At 45.1% G+C, this 22,883-nt stretch overlaps 1 long non-coding RNA gene across 6 annotated transcripts in view; it reads right to left on the bottom strand.

The window, feature by feature from the left end:
• LOC136786873 (uncharacterized) overlaps nucleotides 1-22,883 on the bottom strand; it is a 135,294-nt gene that overhangs the window by 77,526 nt on the left and 34,885 nt on the right. For 4 of the 6 annotated variants that reach the window (XR_010826394.1, XR_010826393.1, XR_010826398.1 and 1 more), the window contains exons 3-9: nucleotides 11,906-11,950; nucleotides 10,701-10,780; nucleotides 9,662-9,737; nucleotides 8,696-8,860; nucleotides 2,760-2,893; nucleotides 895-972; nucleotides 645-806 (exon numbers count right to left, since the gene is read on the bottom strand). This is a non-coding gene — a long non-coding RNA (uncharacterized lncRNA). Of the gene's footprint in view, nucleotides 1-644; nucleotides 807-894; nucleotides 973-2,759; nucleotides 2,894-8,695; nucleotides 8,861-9,661; nucleotides 9,738-10,700; nucleotides 10,781-11,905; nucleotides 11,951-20,184; nucleotides 21,463-22,883 lie in introns of those variants that run through there. The other 2 variants (XR_010826396.1, XR_010826395.1) reach the window with 2 other exon arrangements.

The following is a 22,883-nucleotide window of genomic DNA, read 5'->3' as shown; positions in this document are numbered from 1 at the left end:
ACTGTAATAAGCTGAGTTAGAATTGAGGTCAGCTCAAAGGAAAAAAGGTAAGGCTCAGAGTAATGAACAGCATGCTTATTCACTACCAACGAAACCTAGATCCCAAGCAGGGGGTTGGAGCTGTTCACAGAACAGGTTTGCAAGTCTTTCCTCTTCTGACCCCCTCGGAAAATGGCAGTGCATTCGTTTTATGCACTGCCATCCCCACTGGGGAGGAGGTTTGCTCTGGAGCTGCTGTGGCCCGTGAAGTGCTGTGCGGGCTGTGTGGGACAGGGCCTGGCAGGGCTGGGATGCTGTGACCTGGCTTCCAGCAGGGCAGCCCTCACCTAGTGCCCAGCATGATCCAAAAAAGCGTGAGCAGGCGGCTCTGCTTTGAGTACAGGGAGGGATGAAGATTCGCCCCTCTAGGGACGGCACTGACAGACAGGCTCCTTATCGGCTGTGTCACCTGTAATGGACTGGAAACTGAGAAGCCCACAACAAGGAGTCAAAACGAGCGTCTGCCTCTCTGCAGAGCAGGACCTCTCAGGCACAGATAAACCACCTGCCCTGCCAGCCCCGATTAGGAGCTGCGTGCTCACAACTTGTTGGCTGCCCAAGGCAGGAGAACACACAGCCCATTCCCTCGGGAACATTCCCAGTACCTTGTCCTCCGGAGCAGTGCATCGAGTGGGCCAACAAATCCACCACGGGGCAGTGACAGCTCTCAGACACGGCTGATACACTGCCACAGACCAGAGCCACGGGCTGCTCAGCTGTCCATGAAGATTTCAGATGCTTCTTGAAACTTTTCTGACAAACCCGACCTAATCAGGAAATCAGCTTTTCAGATGAAGGCTCCTGAGCTGCAGGCAGGTGCCCGTGATGCACAGACAATTTCATTGCTGTCCTTACCCCTCAAGGAATGCCATCCCCAAAGGCAAGTGCTTCCTCCTGCTCACAGGCTGTGCGTGACCTAGGATCCAGAAGTTGCTGGCAAGGTAAAAGCAAGGTAAAATTGTGAGCATGTGATCTGATCTTTGGTAACGTACAGCATTGCATCTGAACGCAGCCCAAAATATGCGTTCTGTAATTTATAGCCAGGCCAAAATGATTTGCCCACATTTGAAAGATTTTAATATTAATTTTAGATAGCCGTCACAGCAGCAGAAATGATGTGTCATGTTTCATCTTAAAATCAAGTCCTGAATTTTATGGTACAATATACAATGCTGACTTATACATATGCAATCACACAGCATAGTCAGGAACATATGCAAAGAGTAGTAGTTATATTGCTTTGATATTTAAGTACCTGAGAATTACAACATTGCTATGTAAATACATGCATGCATAGAGACAGGCAGACTGGAAAGGATACATACATGAATAGACTAATTCAAAATGAGTGGAGGCAAAATGAATTATTCACTCCAGGTTTTTTTATCTGCATTATTCACAGGATGCATTGGAACACAATTATCCACTTGGTCAGTAGACCTCTACCCAAAGTTTACTATGCTGGACTCACAGAAGACACAGAAAAGGTTATTTCACAAATTGAGGTTCAATCCAGCTCTGCATTTAATAGTAATCATTGCACACCAAGATTAATAGAACATCATTCAGTGACTGAGAAAGCAAGTTATGATGAAGAAGCTGTTGAAACAGGAAACAGTTGATTTCCCAGGAGTCCCGTAAATCCACCTCTGATGTCCTTTCAAATTCTCCGTTATTGCTGCAAAAATTTTAAACACCAATAAGGGGGTGAAACGGCTGACATACTCATTTACCACGAGAAGAATTGTGTTCTGGGCCTGCGCGTGCAAACTGGTTCAATGTGCTTAGCAGATACATCAAAAAAGAGAGACCTCCTTGGAGTGGCTTTGGAATGCATGGCAGCACCTCCCTGCCTTTGTTCTGCCTCACCGGTGCCACTGAGCACCCTCTTGCTCTCCCACAGCATCCTTCCCCTTCAGCATCTCATTCTGGGGGGATCTCCAAATTTTCACATGCCTATGACACCGGGGGCGAGGAGACCCCTGGTAAAGGGCTTGCAGGGTACTTGTGCGCTGTACAGTCCTTCTGACGCTGTAGCAACAGCAGGCCATAAATCTTTGCTAGGCATTAAACAATCCAGCCAAGAGAACTCTAATACCATAGGATTTATTTTATTTTATTCTGTTTATTTTAAGTTGAATAATTTTATACTAAATTAGGTCTGATGCTGTTCTGGGTATTCTGCCAACTTTTAAATTGAGCCACCCAAGCAGAAAAGGCCAGGTACCATCTCACAGAGAGATGCCAGCTTGAATTAGCTGCTAATCAGTTAAAGGCAGATCCCGAAACAGGAGATAACACCATCCACAGTGAGTTTTCCTTTAAAAACTCTACCGATTCTCCACATGTTTTGTGATCCGTAATTAAGAACCACTGCAGCTGTCATCAGAGCGGTAGCCCATCAAAACACCCAGGGTACGATTTTTGCAATTCAGGCCCCGACATTCCCTCGGTGCAGGGAATCTGGGTTCAATTTTCAGCTCTGTTACAGATGCACCACCTTTCCGTAGACAAGTCACTCTCTTTGTGACTTACCTCACCACTCACCAGTGATGTGTGCACAGCTTTCCTTGTCAGCCACGTAACCTATTTAGACTGCGAGATAACGCCAAGGAAACTATTTTCCCCAATAATGGTCTTGACATAAATGCCTCCCCATGACATTAAAAATGACAGTGTTGAGAAACCGATAACCAGCACGTGACTTGTGGAGGACTCACAGAAATTGGAGGGTTCAGTGTCCACACATGAATGTTGTTTGCTGTTATGCTGATACTAATTCTTCAGAATCCAAATCCGTTTCTTCTTCATGTGTGTTGAAGCATTATTTGTTTCCAGCTTCATTATTTTTCCACTAAATAAGAAAGAAAAAAATATTTAAATCCACAGATGTCTCAACATTTTTATTTACAATCTTTCCTCCCCTATTGAAATATTTCCTTTCCTACTGAAATATTTTTGCTCATGTAAAAGTGCATTCTGCTGCTTTCTGTACTAGTATCAGCCAGTCAAAAGCACTGCTTATCCAGGAATAAAGTCCTTTTCTGTGCACCAGACTAATATTCTTCCCAACAGAATGACAAGCACCTACGGTATTTCCGTGCTTGGGAAAGAGACAATTTTAAAACCACCTTTCAAAGTCCTTGCTTTAGGTTCAGTAAATTTGAGTGAGCAAGAAAAGTGCTTTTTGGCCTTTGCACTTTCTTGTCATTTGATGGAGATGCCATCAGCTCCCAGTGGTCCTTAAGTGCCGCATGACTTCTGGTCCCAGAGCCAGCTGCTTTGCCATTAACCACAGCCAGGCTCCATCCACATTGCTGGAGTTTAAGAACGCAAAACACATTTTAACCAACAGGTCACATTTACCAAATCCTAGCCATGCATGACTTTACTATGTGAACAGCCGATTCTTATGTTTCTTCATCAAGGAGTTTTTCTTCCTGCTTTCTCAGCTGTACAGTGTCTCTGCATTTTTTTTTTGGCTTGAGGTCTCTGCCTAATTATCTGTAACCTTCTGTTCGAAGATCGCTGTCCTGGCCTGATAAAAACCAGTAACTTTGAAAACAAACTGGGTCTTAATTTTCCTTGACAGCCCTTCTTTAAACATGTGGGCAAAGCCCTGGCTTAATTAAATGCACATTCGTATTCCAAACAAATTAAGTACAATTAAGGACTCTGAGTTATGGGTATCTATCACTCGGCGATGTTTTTGTAAAAATTACCACATTTAGATCAAACACAGAGGACCCTTTGCTTAATTGCTTCATTAGGGCCCGATGCAATAGGCTTCATAAATACAGGGTCTGATGTCTCTTTGGGAATTGCCCAAAAGACGGCTCTTAAAGTAATTGCTTCCACATTTCTCCCCGTGCAATGTTCATGCGCTCGCTGATCAAAATGGGATGGCTCTCAGACATGCAAGTGGCTGTGGGTCCCGTCTCGTCTTCCAGCACCAGGACTCCTGCACAGCTCCCAGCAGTGGCTGGGTTCAGCCCCGTGGTACTACCTGCCCAGCTGCCTCGAGCAGTGGGACGGCTCAGGCAGAATAAGGCCCTCTGCAGCATGCTGGTGGCACGGTGCTTTTCTCTTCTGTCACCTACAGATCCCACAGGCTGAGGTAAACAGGATGCTTTTGGATTTATTTTTCTAAAGGTTGCTCTGAAACAATAAGGAAGTCACAAAATACAGAAGATAATTTGTCTTCAGATCTTTCACTGGTTTTATCCTTTTAACAAACACAGTTATTATGACCCTTTAAAAAGAAAACCTATTTATAATGATTGCTTTAGCTGAATGCAAACTACCTTTGATTTAATTAAACCTTCCTTTGATCACACCTATAGTCAGGAATCCAGTTAGAGGGAGTCCAGAAAAGAGATTTAACCCTCGCTCAGATTAAAGCCATTCAGTGCATTCATACAATGTGGGTGCAGAAAGGGATCGGGGCACAGATAGGGTTTTGTTGCTGTTTTCTGATGAGATGTAAAAAGAGCAGCAAAAGAAGATATGTAATTCCCTTTTTGCATTTGTCTTCTGGCTTAGCTGACAGACCGGGAGTTGTGCAGTTTCACTGTGGAAGCCAAAATAACCAGTGTGCACCCAGAAGCAACAAGAATGATTGCAGCAGAGCTCAGAGGGAGTGGGAGCTACCTTGACAGAACAATGAGAAATAGCATGTCATTCGCAAAAAAGAAACAAAACCAAAAAACACCTGCAAACACTTCAATCAAATATTCCTGTTTTTCTTTTTTTTACCAAGACAAAAAGTCTTAACTAAAAGTTTTTCCTTTCCAATTCTCTCTTCCAGCTCCCTCTGTATCTTTTTTTTTCTTCATTTGCTCTTGAAAAAAGAGAACAGAAAATTGGAAAGAAAGTAAAAGGGAAAAGAAAATGTATCTCCCACAAAACAAATGCTTCCAAGCTTTGATCTCATGTTAAAAATACACAAAAAGGCATTATTTCTTTCATGAAACCATCTACTTTCTAGAAAGTGCTGATTTTTTTTTTCATCGAGATCATCACTAGTTCCACAGAGCTGCTAGAATTTAAGTCCATGCTAGTGAAAAGTGTTGTACAGGGGCTGTGCTGTTTCATTTACGAGTAATATTATTTCATGAGTAAACGTGATTTCATCACGGCCACATTGACAATATCAGTGTTGACAAAACTGTAGACACATGCAGCAGAGAAGGTAGAAAACAGGCAAGAATATTAGCACCGCTGGGGTCAGAGGGGATCTCTAAACATCAGATAAGGTACACCACGCATGTTATCTTGCTGAAAGTGATTTAAAATCATACGGAGCAGACTTTTCCATGGCCCCTTCTCTCCAGCTGTCTCTATCAGCTGATGCACTTTGGGGCTGGAAACACCCCTCTCCCCCAAAGAGGGCAGGGATATCTTTTCCCCTGACCTTTCACCAACCATCCAGAGGTTGGGAGCGCAGCCGGCTAGCACTGCTGTATCGCTGGCATTGGTCTAACAGTACCACGGTGTCTGGCCATCAGTTCCTTGGGCCACCCAAGCTTCTAGAAGTTGCAGATTTACAGATTTGCAGACTTTTTTCCTGTGGATAACAGCGGGATAAAGAACTTAGCAAGGCAGGAAGAATGTGCTAACAGCTCTTCTGTAAACCAAAAGTCAGCCCGATTTCCACAAGCCGTGAAAGTCCATCAACCTCCAGTGGCCAAAGAAACATAGCTACTTATTTTCTGGCTGCTTTATTCTCCAGACCAATTTTCCTCAATGCTGAAGAAAAAAAATGAACGGCAGATTGTCCAGTTCATGACTGGATGGCTGGCAACAGAAATCCTATTTCCAAACTGACCCCTGCTTTCCAGCATGGCATTCATTAATTCCACAGTCTCACATTTCTAGGAAGATGTCAGTCATGTATGTGATTTTTCTATCAGCTATTAATGCCAGATCACAAGGTGAGAAAGCAGGGGTTTTAATCTCAAGACCCTCAGGAGATGGAGCTGAATACATTTGGTGTGAGCCATGTGTCTGGAAATGTCAAGGACAAATATTTTTAAAGTAAGGAGTGTTCATATCCATGTGTAATTTTAAGTACTACAGAAGTGATCCAAAACATAGCACTTTCCTTCTTGCTATGGTTGTTCAACTGTAGCCAGCATATAGCTACTGCTTCCCAGGAATTAATTTTAGACCATCTAACTAGGCATCTATGCATTTAGGAATTTGCATATTTATACTGAGCAACATTTTAAGACTCTCCTAAAAGCTTTGCCCATCACAGGTTGTTTAGTTTTTTATTTGCAGAAAGGAAAAGTTTTACAGCAGAAGTTCCCTATCTGTCCCCAAGAACTGTCTGCTCCTTCGTTCTGAATACGTGATTAGTTCCTCACCTCTATATTTTGTGTCATTCCTCATTAGGCTATTTTCCCATGGTCTGCAAAACCAGGCGCTGAATTTATTACAAAGTCCCCGATTTGGTGGGAGCACAAGTCAGCTGGGAGAAACAACAGACATTTCCAGCAGCAGCAAAGCCTCTGCCTCACCAGCCCATAGCATCATCAATAGCTGGCAAAAACACTCGCACGACACCTATTTCATATGCCAGTGGCCATTGCTGCAACCAAGGACTGTTGTTTAACTAAGCACTGCATATGGTCACTCGTTTGCCCTTCACATCCTGTCGCTGATTTTCTTGCTGTGGACCGACTTAAAATCATTCAAGTTCATGACTAAAGGGTGTAAAAATTGTCAGCCTTCCTATTGATGTGAACCAGGTGTGCTCATTTATGTGTTACCACGTAGAAAAGTGAGACGGAAAGAGAAATTTCTGAAGAAAGCACAACGATGCGGACCCTTGTGAAATCTTTTCCTAGATAGCCGCACTATTGCTTGAAATACAGATCCGAGCCTGCTTTTAGCTGCTAACTGCCCTATAACATATTATCCTACTTACTGCATGCAGTTCCAAACATCTTGTATCTGGAAGCAACAAGGGAGAAGGCTCCTTTATCAAGTCAATCTCAAATCTCATTATGTTCCTCTACAACAGTTTCCGTAAACATTCAGCAATTTTCAGTGTCTGAGTTGCGCAGCTGAAGAGGTGCATAAACAGGCTCCACTGAAATGTGAAGATGACTGATAATGTACTAACATTGAGACCCCTTGCTGTGATTATTACCCCCTGAGTGCTCCTTACAGAATGTGCCTCTTATCTCACACTGACAACGCTAATAGAATATGCATAGCCCTATTAGCATACAAGATAATAGCACCCTGGAGGGGACAGAGCCATAAAACTTTAAGTAGAAATCAAAACAGAAGGAGGAAGAAAAAGAGAACATTGTCACAAGCCAAAAAGGAAAAAAAAAAAAAAAAAAGAGCCCAAGGGCAAATTTTGCTGCAGAAAACACACATAGTCATAATTCTTGTTCTAGTCACCATGCAAATGGTAATAGTCTTTAGTCCCATGAATACTATCAGTGCCACGTTTGCTGTGAAACATTAATTGAGATAATGTGCCCCTTTCGGATGCAGCAGGGAGTCGTATGTCAAATTGTACCACAACAAAATTATGGCAACATCTGCAAGAAATATACAACAGCAGTTGGGGTGCCTCGCGCTGGGTGAGTCCAAGTGGGTCTTTGCCTTCGCAGATGGCATCTGTGGAAGAGCTGGAGCCTGCAAGGACAGGCAGGCAGCTGCGACTTCAGGTGACACGCACACGTACCTGTAGCTTGCTACTTTTCAGCTGCTTTGCTGGGTAGAAGTGTTATCTCTTGACCCTACTTCAGTCACTTGGATAAAACCTCAAACGGTTCTTTGAATGCCAAGGCCTTTCTTTAGTCACGTCTGCCCAGCGCATTCGCATTTGTTCCATGTAACCGGCCATTGTACCAGAGCTTTCACTGCGCACCCACGGCTGGCAGCCAGCCACGCATTCATATGCTTTCCATCTTGCAGCAATAGCCAAAGTAAATCTTTCAGTGCTTGGCACAAGAGTGTGAATTCAATAAAAAAGGCTTCAAACAAGTTTGAGATGGCTTGTCTCTAAACAAACGAAGAACAGCGAGCTTTTTTAATGCTCATTGTGGTCCAGTTCCTGCCTACAGCTAAATCCAGATAACCCCCAGCAGCACTGACAACCCTGTCTGGTAAACCAGTCACCTGTCAAGCGGGCATGAAAATATCCACACAGCGAGGCTCAGAGGCTTGGAGGGAAGTGACCTGTTCCTTACCAGGAGCTTCAACGGGGGCAATCAAAGCTCCTTGTTGTCTTCTTTGTGAGATCTGAAACTTTCCAACATCAGCACTGAATGCGTAGGACCTCGGGGTAATCGCTGCACAGAGCGCTGCACGCTTTTTGCTTTACAGAGAGATGGTGTCAGGAGGTAACAAGCGCTGGATCCCTGTGGCGCATTTTGAAGCATCGTGCAAAGTTTTCTGGGATTCTTCATAGCATTCACTGTGGTTTCTATAGAGCTAAACTCTTTGTACTGTGGCTTTGTGTTGCAAAGTTTTGCAGCTTGTGGGAGTCTGCCTCACTTCATTTTGGTTGATGGCACTTTATGCTGATGCTTTCAGCAATTAGAACACAGTTGGAAAAGACTAGTAAAGAAAATCCAGCCCTCCTGGAAAAGGAAAGTACAGTGAAGGTCAGAGGAATGACTCCTGAATGTACCTGTGTGTGTGTCCGCATTTATGCATGCATACATCTTCTTCATCCATGTTATTAAAGGCAAAACAGGTCATCTCAAAACCACAGGTGGTTCAGGGTTTGCTGAGGTATTTTGTTCAATGCTCTTTTGCGTTAAATACAGACTTTGGAATGATCTCTGCTTTCTTCCTGGAAAGGTAACAAAACACCAGTACGTGCTGTATAGGAAGTGACGTTCCCTCATGTAAATCATAGGTGTACAGTTCTCATACGTTATCTCCATTCAAATTTTTCCACCTCTCTGGATAGTCTTATTATAAGGAAGGGCTTACCATCAAACAAGGAACTTCTACTTCCCCAAAAAGGCCTCCCAGCATTGGCTAAGGCTAAAGAAATTCCTGGGTACCTTCCCCCAGAGAAACAGGGCTTTATGAATAGTTTCTAAATCTGGGTCTAACAGGATCTCTGAGATGTGGAATGCTGGGCTTCTCCAGGACACCGAGTGATGGTTCCTATCACTCAGCCACACCTGGGAATATTCACTGGTCAGTGCTTGGCAGATGTGGGAATAATATTTTGTACATTGGGTGATTATCAATTACCTGGTTTAAATTGGTTTCTGTAATAAAAAATAATAATCTAAAGATGTGAAAAACTCGTTAAAAAATTGGAAGTGTTATAATATGACAATGAGAATAGAGAAAACTTTGTGCACTTTAGAGGAGAGTGAGTAACCTCCATTTCAGCTTTGATCTGTAACTGTTTACTGTATCTCCTTCTTTCATATCTGTATTTAACGAGGCCCAGCCTCTGTATTTGGGTCTTGCCACACTCACTCACTGAATCACACCTCAGTTCAGCAGTGCACCTAAACACAGGCTTCTTTCTAAAAGTTTAACCTGCAGATGTCAAGGTTTTGCTTGTGGATATTTCCTGGCTAGAACAGTGGAAAGTCTCCCAGTAAAAATTTGTTAGTTGTGTATTACTTACGTATTCCTCCAGAGAAGGATAGATGCTCCAACACAGCAAGGTTCTCTGTATACGAGAAACACCGAGCGTGTGTGCACTTCAGAAAGACACGGGGAAAGATTATCAGGCAGCTCATTTCAACAGCAACAACAGCAGTCATTTAATGCACAAATAATTATTCCAGAATAAGTAAGTATCTTTTTTTCCCCCTGTGCTAAGGTATAACTTTTATTTAGCTGACATTATCTCCAAGGTTCCTTAGCAGCCCAGGACACAGCGAAGTAATACAGCGCAGTCTGGATGTTGTTATGTATTTATTAAGTTGTATCAGGGCCCATTTAGTAGCAGCTCTGCAGTTTATCAAGTAAATATCGAATGCCAAATACAAAAGAGAAGAAAATAGCAACATAAAAAATTTATCTTTGGGGGAGGAGAGGGAGAAAGAGAGAGAGAATGGTGCTGATAATGTGATTGTGCCTTCAGCAAAAGTGGCTAATATCCTTTTGCAAGGGGTGCGGTGTAAAAATATTCCAGAGCTGGGGGAGGAGAAGCGAGGAGAAGGGAGCCTAGCTGTTGTTTGTTTGTTTTAAAGTGTATTCTGGTTGCAGGCTAGGTCAGCGGGTGGCCAGACTGAGAAAATGAGTCCCCCGGGCTGTAATAATTGTAACTGTCAGGGAAAAAAAGTCAAGGTCTTAGATAGCAGTGGTCTGCTCTGACTTCTGACCATGGAGAAATATATATGAAAACTATTGCCTGGGGCACTATGGGAAGAAACCAAGAGGTTTTAACTCCTGGTGGCTTGTGTTTATGAATTGGAAAACTCATTTTGCACCTTGGTGGTTTGTATCTTTCTGATTATTTTCATTTGCAGTATAAATGAAGCTGAAGATACTCCTTTTCCTTACACCCAAATCTGTGATGCAATGAACACCTATTACTAGACTGGCTTTGCATTTCTGAGTCCCAAACAGCATGGAGACTTATAACCGATCTTTTAACAGTGGATATTCACAAGCAGAGTCTGAATCTGATTACCTCTCGCGGTGCGCTCATTACTTACCAGAGCAGTCCGTAGTTGCCTCCAATTGATTATTCCAGAATTACACACGGGTAACTCCACTGACTTCACCAGAAATATTCCTAATACAAAAGTAATGCAAGAGAGAGATAAGAGGTTGAAAAAGATAAACCATCAAGATTAAACCATGCAAACAGAAGGGGAAAAAAAAAAACATTTTTTTTTTAAATTATGCAGCTATGGACTAGCTAGTGAAATTGGTCAGGCTTTGCATGAATTGCCAATCTGCCCCTTTATTTAAGGAAGTGTTGGAACTTTAATGAAAAGTCTGCTAACAAACCTGAGCCCAAAAGGATGCATTTGGGTTGCTTGCTACACACAGGTCAGGCTGGGGGTCTGGGGGCAGTGCTCATCTCACTTTGCGTCTTTGTACCCTAAACCAAAGGGAGGGGACACAATGATGGCAACACAGACATGCTGGTGAGAAAAGCTGTTGGGCATTCAGCAGGTGTATGCACAGGGCAGGATCTTTGCCTGCACATCTCACTGTTCCTGAATGTGTTTCTTATACACCATAAAGGAGAAACAACTCTTCAAAGTGGCTAAGACTGCAGAAGCAACCATATTTGCCACTTAAGCATCCCAGTAGGTAAGAACGTAGCCCAGACACTTTCCTTTTCTTGCCAGGGGTCACTGAGCACAAGAACAGGCTGGAAAGCAATACTGTGATACAGCACGTTGTGAGATCGTGGACATTGCTTCCATTTCCGTGGGTTGACAATAAAGCATCTGAACTGTTTTGCAAAATTCAGTGCTGTCAGATCATCTGTGCTGCAGCTTCCAGTGTGTCCCTTTGTCTTTGGCTGAGGAATGTACCCTGCTGCTGACAAGATTCCTCATCAAAATCCATGTCCATCTTCAAAATGCTCTGACTTCAATTAAATGTTATTTTTCACTGTAAATTGTTTTGTTTGAATACCACAGATACCCTTCTTATATGAATTAATTAGTAAATATAATTTAATATGAATTATTAAGCAGAATTGAAAATATTTATATACTTAGAAAGACCCAAACAAACCATACAAACACCAAACAGCAATTATTCCCAGTCTGATCGTGACAGCAGCATCTAAGGTGGTGCTGGTAAAAGAGGATAACTCTTGCTGGGAAGTGATTTACTTGTTGAAAGTCACCGTAACAGCAAGCTGGATAACTTTTATGGGCCCCATCTGTACTTTACTCACCTTCCTTACAGCCTGCCTGTGTCTTGTGAGGGAAGCACGGCGTGCCTAATGGAGAAAGAGAGGGCAGTAAATGTTAGTGGGAAGGGATAAGCCCGGCGGAGCAGACAGGCACCGTGTGAGGGAGGAATACAACGACGGTACTCATGTCTTTCAGGGTTACACAAATCGCTCCCCTGCTCTGACTCCCAGTAGCCCCAAATCTCAGTAATTCACGTTTCATTGCATTTTACAGATAGGCAGCAGAAATAAGAGAGGTGGCTTGCCAAAAGGAGGACGCGAATTTCAGACCATCTTTAAGGTTCCTCTTCCTCTGGGACAAGGCAGCGCTGGGGAGAGCGTGGCAGAGGCTCCAAGTCCTGCAGGGAACGCCAGCTCCTCTGCCCGACCAGGACAGGAGCCCTGACACTTTCACCCTCTTGCCCTGCACTAAACCTAGGTATGTTATGCTTGGGAAAAGTGGAGTTTCCAGAACAGCATCCAGTCTCAACTGAACGATTTCAGGCACAGAAAACTTACTGCTTCCCTTTGACAGCTGCTCCAGCAGCTAAGGACTTTTAGCATTGAGAATAACGTACCTTGTTGAGATTTGTCTCCCCACCGGTGGTCTTACCGTGCTTTTTGCCTGCTAATGGGAGGACTTTTTCAGGACTTCAGCTTCCCTAACTGTGAAGACCCTTGTATGTGGGAACCTTACTGCAACTGGATATTCATTCGGGCAATAAATATTGGTTTATACGCGCCCATCCCAAGTCCTGGAGTGAGCAATGTGGTTACTGAAGCAAAATGCACTGGGGCAACTGGAACACCTGCACCACCTCCAGCTGCCTGCTTTGAGGACAGGAGCAGGATGCAGGAGTGGAAATCTCAGCTCCGGAGGGACTTTTGCCATTCTGAGCCTTGCTGACGAGCTCACCCTGAAGCCATCCCAGGACCAGGGTGCTGGTTGCCCTCGCTGCTCCACGTGCGGGAGGCAGAGCGGGGTGCAGCCGTGCACGGGGCCAGCTCGTGCTCAGCACCGCGCTGCAGCCGGGGGCTTGCAGCTGCCCTATCCCTGGCTCGCTGATGCGGCTTGTGCCCGGACGAGCGAATGATTGTTCAAGCCGTTTGCTATTTTAAGGTGAAGGTGGTACACGCGGAAGATCTCAATGTCACTACAAAGCAGGGAGGGAGGCCGCGAGGAGGAGGAAGGCAGGAACCTTCACAACTAATGTCAATTTTCTGCATCAAATATTTTGATAATTAAACAAAGCTGATCAAGAGAGGAAAACAGCATGTCTCCAGAGCTCCGGAAGCAGAGGCCCATTAAATAGAAGAGTCAGAAAGTGCCAGAGGCGGCAGCCTCAGATTAATGGCACTCCAGTAATAGATTTTCCCAGGCACAGTCACAGAGGAGACAACCACTGTGTAGGCAGAGCAGCGACGAGGCCGTTAAAGCCACAGTAACATTAAATCACCTGGTACCACGGGGCGAGGGGATGGATGGGAGAGCATCGGCTGCGGAGGGTGTAAAGCTCAATCTGCTTTCAGGCAACGGGACTGCATCCCAGTGGTCATTTACAGCGGGGAAAGCAGGCGGCTCAGATGTAGGACGTGGACAAACACAGGCAGGCTCTGGCTCCAGAAGGGTGGTGAGCCGAGCACAAGTATCTCTGCCCACAATGAAGGAACAGGCACTAAACACCCTCGTGTTTGGCTTTGCTGAGACTGGCCATGTTTCGGTTCAGCTGACCTTCTTTTCTTTATCAAGTGCTGGTTTTCTCGCTAATGGTTCCCCGTTGGCTTTCAGGGTGTTAAAGCACCATTCTGAATTTGCTTAAATGCAGCTAAACTTCGGGGAGGGAAAGGGAAGGAAGGCAACAGGGTGGGAAAGCAGCCCTGTTTTATTATCAGGTCAGTTTTATCTCGGCAGTGCTTGAACTGATCCTCCTTGAAATGGCCATCTTGTCTAAATCATTTCTATCCACTTTTATAATACAATAACAACAGAAACAAGGGCTTCTTCCAAGCCAGGCTGGCATGGATTAGAGTCCACCGCGAGAGAGCTTCACTCCCAGCTGGGCTGTATGGAAACCAGATGAAGTGGCTGAAAATCGGAAACAACTTTTTAGACGTTCCTGAATCCTGATACGATCACATCACAGGGATGGGTTAAATTTATGATCTTATCTAGGATTCTTGTTTGTAATCAATCCCAGACCTACTGGCTATCACTCACTACAAGCTTACCATTTCCCTGTGCTAACAAGGAAAAGTTGGGGCATCAAACTATGAGGGAGTGAAGCCAAACGATGATATTAGCAGATAGGATCAGAACTGGAATGCGACACAAAGAAAGAAAAAAAAAAAGGGCACCCAAAACAAAAGAAAAATGATAGCAGCCTGCAGCCTGTAAATTTCAGCCTTTGTCCCTTTTGGCCTATGCTGCACACACAAACTATGGTGTGTGCAGGAAAAAAAAAAACAGTTTCCAGGCAGATTTTGGGATAAAAGCTAAGAAAACAGAAATTAAAATGGAATACCCTGAGATCAAAGTACAGCACGGAATACCGTTGCTATCTTTAGTCATGCATATGCAGTGGGGTATGCACCGAAATGCACCGATTTCCTCGTTTTCCCCCTCTGAGGTTACAGTAATCTCAGCATACAGGGCTACTTACTTTGCTGGATTGCCTACCACATTTATCAAGGCAAACCTGAACCTTTTGCAGGTGGCTTGGACAGCAGATGGCAAAGAGGATCTGTCAAGCAGATTTGACCCTGCTAGCTCTCTTTGCCTACTTGAATGTAATTAAAGAGAACGGCAAAGCAGGGATGGAGCACATAGCACCAGGGTCTACCCAAATCTAGACCACGTTAAGAAGTTTTCATGATTCCAGCTCCAACATATGAATGGGGAAATTGCAAATCTTTGTGGATGATATTTCTTTGTGTCAACTTTCATTTTGATTGAAATGGAGGACCGTTTTCACGGCAGAGAACTTTTCTTCCCGATTACTACTCCATTTTCCATCCTGATCACTGCTGAACAAGGTACTACGGAGCACTGGGTCTCTTGAGTACTTATCTAGAGCAGATTAAACATGCACTGCTTTGGGGTCTCCCTCATTGTCAGCTGGGACAAAGACAGATGGCAACTTGGACAATATTTCAGTCTGATTATGTCATGAAAACTTGTTTGAATATGACCATTCAGCTGCTAGGAATGGCAGGGCACCAGGAGTGAATACCCAAGTGCGAATGCATTATTTCACCTGTTTTCCTTTCTCAAGTTTCCAGGTCGCTGGAGCACTTTGCACCCCTTTTCCTAGGGATCCTGGCACCTTTGGCACATTCTGGTACTCTCTGTGATGAGCTGAACAGAGGCAGGCTTAAAAGCCAGATACCCCTCACAGGTTGAATGTTGAAGTGTATCGCCTACAACAGTTGTCTGGTAATAAGTAGACACAGTACATTTCCCTACCAGGTGACTTTTTAGCTGCAAAAAAGCATCTAAGACAATATAGAAGGCACAAGGAACATCCCTGCTCAGCACCCTAACAGCCCTGCAGACAGCAAGGAGCTTCCAAACCCACACTGAATTGCTTTCTTCTCATCTTTGCATAGCCCAGCTCTGAGACTAACAGTGTGACAAATCTGCTAATGTTTCAACAGGCAAGTCTTAATTTTGTGCGTACCCTTCAGTCATTTTCCATATGGAACTGGAAATGCTTTTTCACAAACAGTCTGTTGATATTTTCAACGTAGGCATAAAAGATTGTCCAAAATGAAAAGGTTTCAACCAAGGCGTTCAGATTGCTTCAAAAATTAGAATTCTTGGGCAATCCCTGTGTGTTGTGGAAAAAGTAAACAACATTATACCTGTTGTAGAAATGGAATAGAGAGGTTCAGAGCAAAGGAGATTTACCAGCTTGCCTAAGCAAGTAGGAAAGGAACCTAGGAATCCCAAGCTCCAAGCCCAGTCCCAAGGGGGCTTTCTCATAAATACTAGAGCATATTCAGATTTGAGTTTGGGCCACGAGCTCACAATCAACCCTACGCAAGCAGCAGCCTGCAGTATAATTAGTCCCCCAAAGCAAACATAACTGTAAGAGGGAAATAGCTAGGGCCAGGCTCTTTTATTGTGTATAAATCAGATCTATAAATCACGAGTGACTCATCTGAAGTTAGTGGTGTTGCTGTGCGTTAGAACGAATGGATCAGAATCTGGTCCACACGTTTCACACATTTCTGGGAATCAGCATTTGTAACTGTATCAGTAGCCTGGAATGTCTCCTAATTGGCACCAAATGTGAAACAGCTCATTACCTGGGCAAGGCAAATAGCTCGAGAGAGATGTCAGAAACTGAACGTAAAGTACGAGTAGGAACATAAAGAGCAAACAAGTTCCACACACAGATAGGAACTGAGGTGTAACAAGCATTAAATAATAGCTATAAAATTTTATGCATGTACATGAATTACAATATTATTTCATCCAAACTGATGCTCACGGTAACGGCGCGTGTTGTTTTCTCCTCTCTGTGATATAAAAATGACTCATAAAATTAGTAATGTAACAGTATTTGTGCTGTACAAATATCTTGCAAATTTGTCCTGGTGTATATTGGTGACACAGAGATTTACGCGCACGTGGAATCTTTTGAACCTACTTGACAGCAAATGGCTTACAAACCAGCTGTGGAAATATTGTGTTACCCATGAGCTTAGTAACCAATACAGGTGTGTACTTTGGGGCCGATGTCCCTCGTGCCACCCAATAAAAGATTTAGGTTGAGATCCGTAAAGGAACTTGAGGGGAAGGACACCCACAACACATGGCAAGCCCAGCGTCAGGCAGCCAGGTTGTTTGTTAATCTTCAAAAAAGAAAGTGCTCGAGGATCCCAATGTTTATTCAAGCAAATAAAGTTAATAAATCCTGTTAAAATGTTACTAAGGGCTTTGCTGCTCCGTTTGAGATTCATACCCTCAAGTCTGAACGCTGACTGGGGAAAGGAAGTACTATTAACTAATGCAGGAAATAAATCCTGCTTTGTCTGCCACAAATGTGGCTCCTTGACATTCCTGAGAACAACCCCCCGTACGTTGAATGACGCCCTAACAACGAGGCGAGCAGAGATGTTCGCTTTCCACTGTCAGGGCGCTTGGACCCGGCCTGCAGGGAGGCATTAAATGGTACAGGTGCCCGTCCCCAGCTCCCCTTCTGAGCGAACCTGCTCCCCGGAGGCGTGTGAGAAGCACATCCCAAAGCTGATTCCACATGTCCATCACCTGCCCTTAGCCTGGCGATCAAACCCTCCTCCCTGGGCACCTGGGCTCCCTCTGGACACCACCTTCGCCCTGCTCCGTGCTCTCCGAACTGAAGGCGAGGGGCACCCTCACTGCGATCACTGCTCACAAGGTGACAGCCAGGACCAAAAACCTTCCCACCCCACAAACCCAGCTCCTTGGGGCCAGGGGAGCCTCTTCTGCTGGGAGGTAACCGCTTCGCCATGCGCTCCAGAGCAATCCTCCGGATGCACAAGCGTGTGCCCTTCCTCCTGCCTAACACCTTTGTGACTGCCTCAGATTTACACAGCTTTTTCATGCCTTTTGGAGCCTCTGTCCCTGCATCAATGGAAGGGGCCTGCAGGTCCCTGCTGGGGTGCACAGGTCTGCCCATCTCCGGCCTCAACATCACCGAGCCGCTGCCCTCTCGGGAGGAGACCTGCCGGCAGCTCCAGCGCTTTAGCTCAGCTCTCCCTGTCCCCAGCTTGGCACCCACAACCCAAAGCTGCTGGGAATGAGCTCTGAAAGCCTGACTTTGTATCCTTCCCTATGACTTAGGCCTCCTGAGCATTTGTAGCCCTGCAAACTGAGGCACGAGGAGGCGAATGCTCCTCTTCCCCCAAAAAGAGCAGAGCGAGGGCTCTTGGGACCCCGAATCATGGTGCCCAGTGCGGAGGTTCCTCTCCTGAAAGCATCCAGGGGGAGGCCAGTGCCTGGGAGGGAGGCGCTGGGGTGAACGAGCAGCGCCCATCCTGAACCACCACGGACAGAGGGAGGCGAGTGCTCGGGGTCAGCTTTGGAGATGGGGCAGCTCCGCTCAAGGGGAAAAGCACTCTGCCAACTGGCCCTCAAATTTAATTTGCTCTTTAAAAAAAATCCCCGCATTGGCATTTTAGGCAGGACCTTCGTGATTTACAACACGGAGTGACATTTCAAAAAAAGATAATGTGGGTAATGAATTATTTGCTGATCCAAACTAACAATTGGACATACCTACTTTTCATGGATTTAATCTTTGCCGAGGCGTTAGCTAGCAAGCATGAAATATCACTTTTCGGAGGCATTCTGTTGCATTTATGCAGTGTACAATTACATTAGGCAGCTTTATGACACATTGACTCGGTCGAGTGTGATGCAATGTAATACAACCAAAGTAATACGAGCTTTTAAATGCAACATGATGGCAAAAATCCATCTCAGATCTGATCTTTGTTTCATTTCAGATGCCAACTGTCATAATTCACGGAGAGTCAAATCCTTCTGGTTTTACTCACGTGAGCTGCTCTATCAGAGCAGTGGGTTGTGCCCGGACCAGCGAGGAAGCAGCATTTGATCAAACAGGGGTGAGAGCGTGTGAGCAAACCTAGCATGCATCCTTTAAGCTGGAACCCAGAGAGCCCTGCATCAGCTGCAGGTCCTTTTCAAGCAAAGACACATGAGGAGTCAAAACTGGCAGAATAGAGCACAGTATCTTGGAATTGTGTTTCACGAGCCAGGAGTTTGCTCCACCGAGAGTCTTTTGCTCGCACAGAGGAGGCAGTGGTGAACACACTGGCGCTTGCAAGGAGCCCAGCTGGCATCCCCTCATCTACTGCTGCACAAGGGGCTCGTACGAGAAGATTTTATCCAATCCTGACAACAAGTAACACATGATAATACGTTTCAGTGATTTCCTACGAGCACTGCCCCGTACTTGAATGGGAATGGTCACAGCAAACACAGATCCCGGGGTAGGATGTGAGCTTGTTCCTTTCTCCTGTCTCTCTGTGCTTGTTTTTCCCCACGTGAGGTATTTCAGCTCTGCTCCTGCACGACCGGACCACACTGTCAGGACCGGACAGTAGACAGAAATGTGTCCGTTTCAATTTTGATTCTGATCCTGGGATATTTCTAACTCTCTCCATATCCTTGATAGATAATGGTTTAATAAGTGATCTGTTTTTTATTTAAAGGGTCGGTAGTAAAACCCAGATCACATTTCTCACTTGGTGGGTTAAAAAACCGCTTACGCTCATTTCTGCAATGTAAAACGACACTATATCAAATCAAACATTTCCAGATGTGGCCAGCTTGTGGATGGAAGTGCAAGAGGAGCGAGCGTTTATAGACAAGAGGTTTCCCAGGTTTTTTTAATAGGACTGGAACCCCACCTACTGGCAAAGACTGTTATAGTGATGTCAGGACAAGAACCCATACAGGGCTCATTCCCTGCCTGGAAACTCCACGCCTTCAGCGGGGCTCCTAACCCTGTGGTCTGAGATCCATGCTGGCTGAGCACCGCTGAAGCCACTATGGGCACCTCGGTGCTCAGCACTTGTAAAATCAAAAATGTCAAATTGCACTGAAAGGCACAAGGAAAGGCACAAAAATTGCTTAAGAGCTGACTTGTGCTTCCAGTTCATATGGTACTTTAGAAAGTTTCAGCTTTAGAAAAGTAATTTTGGCCTTTATTTTGATACTTGAGAACAAATCAGCCCTACACAGCCCTTACTTAGACAAGGGTCCCACAAGTTCGAAGTATCACACTCAGGTAACGCACAGTGATGAAATAACGTTCCACTATGTTAGGCCACTGATGGAAGATGAAAAATTAAGAGAGTAACAACTTAAACAGGATGGAAAAATATAGTTCCAAATACCCACACCTGAATTAGACTACCTTGAAAGTAGTTCTTATACTTCAGTTAGAGTTTACTAGAAAAAAAATCCCATCACTTCCTGTATTCCAGCTTTCCCTTAAAAACAAAAATAAAGAATACCATTTTAGAGACCATTTATACAACTTAAGTCTTGCTGAAGTAGTTCAATCTGCTGTCGGAGGGAAAATTCTCTTCTGCTTCTCAAAATTACCGCCTCCTCTACGGCTTACATCCTTGGTATGGGCTTAGGTCTTGAAATAAACTTGAGTTCCTTAATGCTAGCCCTTCAATCCCCATTGCAAAACAAGAAAAAAAAAAATGAAAAAAAAAGCAAGCTATGCAGTGGGACTAGCTCCCTGCCACTTCTTTCTTACCCGTTATGTAGCAGAGAATCCAGGTCAACGTCTACCACGGCAATGACATAGAAGGAAAAAGTCCAGATGCTGCCTGACGAAGAGGGGAGATTGGGCTATTTGTAGTATCTGGCATATGCACCAGGCATGTCCAAATATGCAGAGAAAACAAAAATCTCTATCTTGGACCAAACTGCTAAGAAAAAAATAAATAAAAAAGGTTTCCAGGATGTGAGTCAGAAAGTCCTGGAAGGGTTTGCCTTGACAAACTAATGATAACGGAAGGATAAGTTCAAGCATCGAGCGAGCTGGTGAGATAAGGCTGAGGTAGACACATATGCTTCCTGTCTACGAGAAAGGAAACAAGACGTGCAAACTGAGACCGAGCGTGCTAGCTTCTTCCTCTGGAGATGGAGGAATCACTCCTAAAAAGCTGCATTTCCAGCACTCCTGGGCACTGGCATGGAATGGCAAACAGAGCACGGGTTACACCTGGCCACAAGGAAGACTCAGCGTACCTGCTGCTGCAGGGACGTGGCCAGCAAGGGTTGCAAGCCCTCCCCTGCCCTCCCCTCGGCCACCTCCTGGGAGCCCCAGCAGCTGCGCTGAGCTCCTACCCAGGGGTTTTCAAATAAAAAAGTTTGCTTGTGCTGCTATCTTCTGTGATCAAAGAATTGAAACAGCTGCATGTCTCAGCTCGCTGGCAGTAAAACCTGCAGTTGATCGGCTTTGTCCTAACCCCACAGCTACAGGGAAAGTGCAACCGCAGACGTAAAGAGAAGAGGGCGAACACCCAAGCTGCGTGTAGCCACACTCTGCATCCTCCTAACCTGCAGTCTCTTAAGTGCCACTTACTCAATTAATCCAAACTCTTCTACTTTAATAGCAGAGCTGTAGCACATTTAAACAGCTTAGAAACTCTGCCCGACAAGCCGCGCTCCCTATCTTATTCATCAGCTGCAGGACTGACCGTGCATTAACTAAGAAAGCACATGGTTTGATTAACACTTCCCCTGCCATTAATTTCTGCTGAATTTCTGCTAGGGCTGAAATTTCTCAGCTTTTTTTAGTAGGGTGGATCTCATCTCAGTAGGGACTGTCTTTTGGATCAGCTCCTAGAACATCCCTGCAGCAGCTATAGTAACTATTTTTATAGGCAAGTTTTATTAGGAAAGTATTTTAAATGGCCTTTGAATGCAATTTAGCAGCTGGAAATAAGGCAGCGTGCCAGCAGCATGTGATCAGACAATCTGTGCAGCACCAACAAGTGCTACCAGAGATCACTGGTGCTCCACAGGCTGTGCACGAACCCCCCTGACAGAATACACTGGGGACATCCAGCGGGCCAGGGGGTGCCCCGGCACTGCAAACGCCTGAGAGGCCGAGCTCTGCTATTCCTGGATCACTTGCTAGAAACGAGCCTATTTTCAGAGACCTCAATGGCACGTTTGGAGCTGAAGGAGGTGCGGAAATGGCGGGTTTTATTACACAGTGACTGTCAGCTCATCATAAATATACGTGAGGACATACGTAGTACAGCTTGCACTCCTGCGACCGTCAGTGAGTGTGTAAAAGGAGCATGAAGTAGATGTTTTAGGGTCGGTTCTGAACAAATGATCTAGCATATAAAACTAGTAGCCCAAGCACACCGGGCCCAAAATATTCATCTTCTGCCTCATGCCCAAATGAGACAGGAAAAGATCCATTTCCTTCTCCATTTTGACCAGGGCTAAGCTTGATTTCGAACAAAGGCCTTTTTATCCTCACCACCCTTCAAACAGCCCTCTGCACAGGACTCTCTGTCGTCAGACCGAAGGAGCCCTCTCTTTCCAAACGCTTTTCATGCTTGCTGTACAGCGAACATCTCCCCCAGGAACTAACGCAGCCCTCTGCAGGGATCCTTTCTGTAGGCACCGAGAGCCTGGTGGAAGGACCGGGGACCTCTTCTGGGAACGAGGGAGCCGAGATGCTCTGAGGTGCTGCAGGCGGGCTCCAGCCCTGCAGCACGGGAGAAGCAACTCTGTGTGGGGAAAACGGGCTCCACCATCTGAGGACCTGAGGGAGATGCCTCCACCAGATGCTTTGAAAACCCCCAGAAGATAAAGCTGCCCATAGGCAAAGGGCTGTCACAAGCTCCTCACACCACAGTGTTTACTGTTTCTTACGGGATGCAGAGGTCTCCTGCTCCCACTGGAGCACAGCACACAGCGCTTGGTAACACAGAGCTGGATTTTGGAAAGTGCTGAACACACACCAGGCCCTGTTGCCGAGGCCAGACTCTTCCGAGTGGCCAAGGCAAGTAACTAGATTGGCATCGCTGGGATCAATCAGATGCCTAAGCAAGTAAAAACAAAGCTTGATATAGCTGAGGACCCAATGCTGATCTCAAGCCCCACTGGTGCAGGCACATGCGGAGTTACTGTGGCTTAAACTCATGCAGATGAGAGTGGAAACTGGCCTCCAGTACAAGTGCACGCTGAGGGAAAAGACAGCTTTCCTTTTAGACATGACTCCAATTGTACAGTCTGAGATTCAATTAAGTTTTGCTTTCCTGACATCTCCTTCCAAATACAGGCTCGGTCTTTGTGCTAGGCATTTTTAAAAATAAAATAAAACAAAATCATACGTTTGGCAGGACCTGGGCATTCCTGCTACTAAATTGTTCTGTACTTCATGCAAAATTTCAGTGTATTAAAGAGAAGGGGGGGGGGGGTACCCTC

The sequence above is a fragment of the Anser cygnoides genome, chromosome 23, assembly GCF_040182565.1.
Source record: "Anser cygnoides isolate HZ-2024a breed goose chromosome 23, Taihu_goose_T2T_genome, whole genome shotgun sequence".
NCBI lineage: Eukaryota > Metazoa > Chordata > Aves > Anseriformes > Anatidae > Anser > Anser cygnoides.
Note: the sequence above shows the minus strand (reverse complement) of the source record. Positions and strands in the feature narration are given on the sequence as shown.